Genomic DNA, 7,665 nt, shown 5'->3' with positions numbered 1-7,665 from the left:
CCCCCAATCTGCAGTTTCTATTATGTGTTTTCGGGCTTGGAATTGGGCCAAAATGGAGCCCAGAAATCGCCCCCAACGTTTTCTGCACGTAGCGCATATCACGCGTACGCGTCAGTCACGCGTACACGTCAGGTACGCGCACGCGTCGTTGTGCAAATCTCGAAATCATGCGCACGCGTCGCTCCTTGCTGGTTATCTCCTTTAATTCTTGTGCTCCTTTAATTCTTGTGCTCCTTCCATTTGTGAAATCTTCCTCTCCATCCTCTAAGTCATTCCTACCCTATATAGCCTGAAAACACTTAACGCACAGATCATGGCATCGAATGGTATAAAGGGGGATTAAAAATACACAATTTAAAGGCTTAGGAAGTAAGTTTTCAATCATAGAACAAAATTGGAAAGGAATTGTAAAATCATGCAAATTGTATGAATAAGTGTGAAAATAGTAAATAAAATCCACTCAATTAAGCACAAGATGTACCAGGAAATAGTGGTGCATCAGTAAGCAACCATTTATTCTATTATTTTAGATTGTAACCAGCCTTTCAAGTATTTTTCAAATTGTGACTACATAGGTATTATTGATTGTTAATTAGACATCTTAGGTGAGGTGGTTAGGAAGGAGGATCCAAGGGATATAATCACTAGTAAGGAAAAAGAGACAAAGCATATGGTTGTTGTGATAGTAGACCTAGAGTAAGCCTTTTGAAATAAATTAACAAGTTATGTGTTGTTTGAAACTGTATACATCATTTTAATGTCGATTTGTATGGATGTTGTGTAATGCAATAACAACAATCTTGATTGTATGCTGTTTGGTGACATCGTCGACTAAATACTACCCCATCTTAAAGATAGCAGGGTTGAACCACTGATAGTGGTGTTGCAGTTCTTTAAACCCAGCTGATGGAATAGTAGACATCAACATGTTAAAGTTCTTAAACCACTTTATTTATATAAGTGGTTGGTTGAGTAAAGTTTGCATGTGATATAGTTATATTTACTAATAATGTTTTGATTCTTATTGTTTCTATTTTCAGAGAAGACATCGATTCAGAGTCACTTTGATATCTCAAAAATAACGGATTCATTCAGACATGATAGAAGTACATGATTGTCAGAATAGGTTTATGTGAAACTCAATGATAAGCATTTTTTTAGTGTTGTGTTCCCATTAACAACATACTTTAATGGAGTTAATATGCAGCTTGCTAGGTAGTGTAAGGCCTAATTTGGTCAGGATTAGTCAAGTCTTTGGTCATGGTGTCCAATCTGGTGCTACAGAACTGTATCTAGGAGGTGTCGTGGTAAAATCAATATAGGACGCACTCAATTCAATAGAGGTCCAGTTAGCTAACACTCTTACTTAAAACTAATTGTAGTTGGCATTCACTGAATTCAACCATGGTGTTTGATACTTGTGGTTGGTGCAGGAATGTCCTATGTGGATTAACGGAATCATTGTTTCTATCAATACTAGCAAGAGTGACTAGTTTTACAAATCGTGTAGGAAGTGTCCAAAGAAAGTAGAAATGCTCGTTGGAAATTGATATGAATGTTCCAAGTGGGGTCACAAGCATGGCAATGCATCCCTTAGGTATAACACATGGGTTGATTATCAGACCATTAAAAATAATTTCAAAGAATAATGTATTTCAAAACATTTCAGATATAGTTTAATGGAAAACTAAATTATTGGCATGAATTGTAAAATATGGAAGACATTTTTATTGGTTTGTTGAACTATTGGTAGTGGACTTTATTATGAAGAATTCCTTTTCTGACTAATATTTTTGCATGTTTTATAATAGGTACAAGGTTGAAGTTATGACCTATGATGGAATGAAAAGTATTACTCTACTAATGTGGGATAAGGAAACACCACAACCTATAGGGAGGTAAGCTGAACAATCAAGGATGAAGATGTTTGTTCAGCATATGTCCCTTTTAAATATCAAATTTTTTGGATATTTTTTGCATATACATGATGAGCGGATAATTTATACGCTTTTTGGCATTGTTTTTAGGTAGTTTTTAGTAAGTTTAAGCTACTTTTAGGGATGTTTTCATTAGTTTTTATGTTAAATTCACATTTCTGGACTTTACTATGAGTTTGTGTGTTTTTCTGTGATTTTAGGTAAATTCTGACTGAAATTGAGGGATTTGAGCAAAACTCTAAAAAAGGCTGACAAAAGGACTGCTGATGCTGTTGGATTCTGACCTCCCTGCACTCGAAATGGATTTTCTGGAGCTACAGAACTCCAAATGGCGCGCTCTCAACGGCGTTGGAAAGTAGACATCCAGGGCTTTCCAGCAATATATGATAGTCCATACTTTATTCGAAGAATGACGACGTAACTTGGCGTTGAACGCCAAGTACATGCTCCTTTCTGGAGTTAAACGCCAGAAAAACGTCATGATCCGGAGTTGAACGCCCAAAACACGTCATAACTCAAAGTTCAACTCCAAGAGAAGCCTCAGCTCGTGGATTAATCAAGCTCAGCCCAAGCATACACCAAGTGGGCCCCGGAAGTGGATTTATGCATCAATTACTTACTCATGTAAACCCTAGTAGCTAGTCTAGTATATATAGGACATTTATCTATTGTATTAGACATCTTTTGACAGTTTAATCTCTTTGAATATTCGGTCACTTGATCATGAAGAGGGCTGGCCATTCGGCCATGCCTGAACCTCTTTCACTTATGTATTTTCAACGGTGGAGTTTCTGCACACCATAGATTAAGGGTGTGGAGCTCTGCTGTACCTCAAGCATTAATGAAGTTCTATTTTCTTTTATTCAAATCTCTTTTATTCTTATTCCAAGATATTCATTCGCACCCAAGAACATGATGAATGTGATGAGTTAGATAACCCTCATTATCATTCTCACTTATGAACGCGCGTGATTGACAACCACTTCCGTTCTACATGCAACAGAGCTTGAATGTGTATCTCTTAGATTCCCCAACAGAATCTTTGTGGTATAAGCTAGATAGATGGCGGTATTTATGAGGATCCGGAAAGTCTCACCTTGTCTGTGGTATTCCGAGTAGGATCCTGGGAATCCGGAAAGTCTAACCTTGTCTGTGGTATTCCGAGTAGGATTCCGGTAATGAATGACTGTGACGTGCTTCAAACTTGCAAGTGCTGGGCGTTAGTGACAGACGCAAAAGAATCAAGGGATTCTATTCCAGTAGGCGCGGGAACCAACCAGTGATTAGCCGTACTGTGACAGAGTGCGTGAGCATTAGTTTTCACTGCGAGGATGGGATGTAGCCATCAACCATGGGTGATGCCTCCAGACGATTAGCCGTGCGATTGACAACCGCATAGGATTATTTTCCCGAGAGGATTGAAAGTAGCCACCACTGATGGTGAACCCCTATACACAGCTTGCCATGGAAAGGAGTAAGAAGGATTGAGTAGAAGCAGTAGAAGAGCAGGCGTCCGTGAGCCATACAGCATCTCCATGCACTTATCTGAAATTCTCACCAATGAATCTGCATAAGTCTTCTATCCCTTTTATTATTCCTTTTTATTTATTATTTATTCCAATAATCACAATTACCCTTTAATCTGCCTAACTGAGATTTGCAAGGTGACCATAGCTTGCTTCATACCAACAATCTCTGTGGATTCGACCCTTACTCACGTAAGGTTTATTACTTGGACGACCCAGTACACTTGCTGGTTAGTTGAACGGAGTTGTGAATTCAGCTGCTGCCCCTTAGAAGCCTTCATCTCAAAATAATTAGAACATGGATCACAATTTCGTCCACCAAGTTTTTGGCGCCGTTGCCGGGGATTGTTCGAGTATGGACAACTGACGGTTCATCTTGTTGCTCAGATTAGGTAATTTTCTTCTCAAAAATCTTTTTCAAAAATTTTTCTTTTATTTTTTGTTTTTCTTCACATTATTTTCGAAAATAATAAAAAAAATACAAAAAAAAAAATTTAGAAAATCATAAAAATAAAAAATATTTTGTGTTTCTTGTTTGAGTCTTGAGTCAATTTTTACGTTTGGTGTCAATTGCATGCTTTAAAAATTTTTCTTGCATTTTTTCGAAAAATTCATGCATTCATAGTGTTCTTCATGATCTTCAAGTTGTTCTTGATAAGTCCTCTTGTTTGATCTTGATGATTTCTTGTTTTATGTTGTTTGTTGTTTTTCATGTGCATTTTTGCATTCATATTTTCCATGCATTAAAGATTTCTAAGTTTGGTGTCTTGCATGTTTTCTTTGCATCAAAAATTTTCAAAATTATGTTCTTGATGTTCATCATGATCTTCAAAGTGTTCTTGGTGTTCATCTTGACATTCATAGCATTCTTGCATGCATTCATGGTTTTAATCTAAAAATTTCATGCATTGAGTATTTTTGTTGTTTTTCTCTCTCATAATTAAAAATTCAAAAATCAAAAAAATATCTTTTCCTTATTTCCCTCCAAAATTTCGAAATTTTGGGTTGACTTGGTCAAAAATTTTCAAAATTAGTTGTTTCTTACAAGTCAAGTCAAAATTTCAATTTCTAAAAAACCTTATCTTTTCAAAATCTTTTTCAAAAATCATATCTTTTTCATTTTTCTATTTTTTTTCGAAAATTTCAAAAATCTTTTTCCAAAATATTTTCAAAATCTTTTTCTTATCTTTACATCTAATTTTCGAAAATTCACTAATAATTAATGTGATTGGTTCAAAAATTTGAAGTTTGTTACTTTCTTGTTAAGAAAGGTTCAATCTTTAAGTTCTAGAATCTTATCTTGTAGTTTCTTGTTAGCTAAGTAATTTTAAAAATTAAATCTTTTTCAAAATATCTTTTTCTTAAAAATCTTTTTATCTTTTTCTTTTTCAAAAATTTTATCTTTTTCAAAATTTGATTTCAAAAATATCTCATCTAACTTACTATCTTCTTATCTTTTTCAAATTTTGATTTCAATTCTTTTTCAATCAACTAACTAACTTCTTGTTTGTTTCTTATCTTTTTCAAAACCACCTAACTACTTTTCTCTCTTCTATTTTCGAAAATATCTCTCTCTTTTTCAAAAAATTTTTTTTAATTAATTAATTGTTTCATGTTTTAATTTTAATTACAACTTATCTCTAATTTTCGAAAATCACTAACCCCTTTTCAAAAATATTTTCGAAATCTCCCTCCTCTTTTCTTCTTCTATTTAATTATTTAATTACTAACACTTCTCTTCACCTCTCTTCATCTAAAATCCGAACCCCCTTCTTCATTCTTCTACCCCCTTCTTTTTCTACTAACATAAAGGAATCTCTATACTGTGACATAGAGGATTCCTTTTTTCTTTTCTTGTTTTCTTCTCCTTCATATGAGCAGGAACAGGGATAAAGGCACTCTTGTTGAAATTGATCCAGAACTTGAAAGGACTCTGAAGAGAAAATTAAGAGAAGCTAAATTGCAACAATCCAGAAGAAACCTTCTAGAAATTTTCGAACAAGAGAAGGAGATGGCAGACGGAAATAATAATAATAATGCAAGGAGAATGCTTGGTGACTTCACAAAACCAACGTCCAAGTTTGATGGAAGAAGCATCTCCATTCCTGCCATTGGAGCCAATAACTTTGAGCTGAAACCTCAGCTAGTTGCATTAATGCAACAAAACTGCAAGTTTTATGGACTTCCATCTGAAGATCCTTATCAGTTTTTAACTGAGTTCTTGCAGATCTGTGAGACTGTAAAGACGAATGGAGTTGATCCTGAAGTCTACAGACTCATGCTTTTCCCATTTGCTGTAAGAGACAGAGCTAGAGTATGGTTGGATTCACAACCTAAGGATAGCCTGGATTCCTGGGATAAGCTGGTCACTGCTTTCTTGGATAAATTCTTTCCTCCTCAAAAGCTGAGCAAGCTGAGAGTGGATGTCCAAACCTTCAAACAAAAAGATGGTGAATCCCTCTATGAAGCTTGGGAAAGATACAAGCAGTTGACCAAGAGATGTCCATCTGACATGTTTTCAGAATGGACCATATTAGATATATTCTATTATGGTCTCTCTGAATTTTCGAAAATGTCATTGGATCATTCTGCAGGTGGATCTATTCACCTGAAGAAAACGCCTGAAGAGGCTCAAGAACTCATTGACATGGTTGCAAACAACCAATTCATGTACACCTCTGAGAGGAATTCCGTGAATAATGGGGTACCTCAGAAGAAAGGAGTTCTTGAAATTGATGCTCTGAATGCCATATTGGCTCAGAACAAAGTGTTGACTCAACAGGTCAACATGATCTCTCAAAATCTGAATGGGTTGCAACATGCATCCAACAGTACTAGAGAGGCAGCTTCTGAAGAAGCTTATGATCCTGAGAACCCTGCCATGGCAGAGGTTAATTACATGGGTGAACCTTATGGAAACACCTATAACTCATCATGGAGAAATCATCCAAATTTCTCCTGGAAGGATCAACAAAAGCCTCAACAAGGCTTTAACAATGGTGGACGCAATAGGCTGGGCAATAGCAAGCCATATCCATCATCTTCTCAGCAACAGACAGAGAACTCTGAACAGAACAATTCTCATTTAGCCAATATAGTCTCTGATCTGTCAAAGGCCACTTTCAGTTTCATGAATGAAACAAGATCCTCCATTAGAAATTTGGAGGCACAAGTGGGCCAGCTGAGTAAGAAAGTTATTGAAACTCCTCCCAGTATTCTCCCAAGCAATACAGAAGAGAATCCAAAAGGAGAGTGCAAGGCCATTGACGTAATCAAAGTGGCCGAATGCACAAGGGAGGAGGAGGACGAAAATCCTAGTGAGAAAGACCTCCTGGACGTCCCTCAAGCAAGAAGGAGTTTCCTATTAAGGATCCAGAGGAATCTGAGGCTCATCTAGAGACCATAGAGATTCCATTAAACCTCCTTCTGCCATTCATGAGCTCTGAAGACTATTCTTCCTCTGAAGAGGATGAAGATGTGACTGGAGAGCAAGTTGCTCAATATCTAGGAGCTATCATGAAGCTGAATGCCAAGCTGTTTGGTAATGAGACTTGGGAAAGTGAACCTCCCTTGCTCATTAGTGAACTAGATACTTGGATTCAGAGAACTCTACCTCAAAAGAAGCAAGATCCTGGCAAGTTTTCAATACCTTGCACCATTGGCACCATGAGCTTTGAAAAAGCTCTATGTGATCTGGGGTCAGGGATAAATCTTATGCCACTCTCTGTAATGGAGAAGCTGGGGATCATTGAGGTACAACCTGCCTTGTTCTCATTACAATTGGCAGATAAGTCCATGAGACAAGCTTATGGAATAGTAGAGGACGTGCTAGTAAAGGTTGAAGGCCTTTACATCCCTACTGATTTCATAATCCTAGACACTAGGAAGGAAGATGATGAATGCATCATCCTAGGAAGACCTTTCCTAGCCACAGCAGAAGCTGTGATAGATGTCAACAGAGGTGAGTTAGTCCTTCAATTGAATGGGGACTACCTTGTGTTTCAGGCACATGGCCATCCCTCTGTGACAAAAGAGAGTAAGCATGAAAAGCTTCTCTCAGTTCAAGGTCAAGAAGAACCCACACAGTCAAACTCTAAGTTTGGTGTTGTGAGGCCACAACCAAACTCTAAGTTTGGTGTTCAAACCCCATATCCAAACTCTAAGTTTGGTGTTGGGACTACACACTAAATTGACCTGATCAC

General features: G+C 37.0%; 1 non-coding gene across 1 annotated transcript; it reads right to left on the bottom strand.

Annotated features, from left to right (window-relative positions):
• Positions 1-5,873: 5,873 nt before the first annotated feature.
• Positions 5,874-5,977, bottom strand: LOC130971887 (small nucleolar RNA R71). Its single transcript, XR_009083091.1, has one exon. It is a non-coding gene; the product is annotated as a small nucleolar RNA R71 (small nucleolar RNA).
• Between the last annotated feature and the right edge of the window lie 1,688 nt (positions 5,978-7,665).

This window comes from Arachis stenosperma, chromosome 3 (assembly GCF_014773155.1).
Source record: "Arachis stenosperma cultivar V10309 chromosome 3, arast.V10309.gnm1.PFL2, whole genome shotgun sequence".
In the NCBI taxonomy this organism is placed as follows: domain Eukaryota; kingdom Viridiplantae; phylum Streptophyta; class Magnoliopsida; order Fabales; family Fabaceae; genus Arachis; species Arachis stenosperma.
The sequence above is the reverse complement of the archived record's forward strand: the minus strand, read 5'-3'. Positions and strand labels throughout refer to the sequence as shown.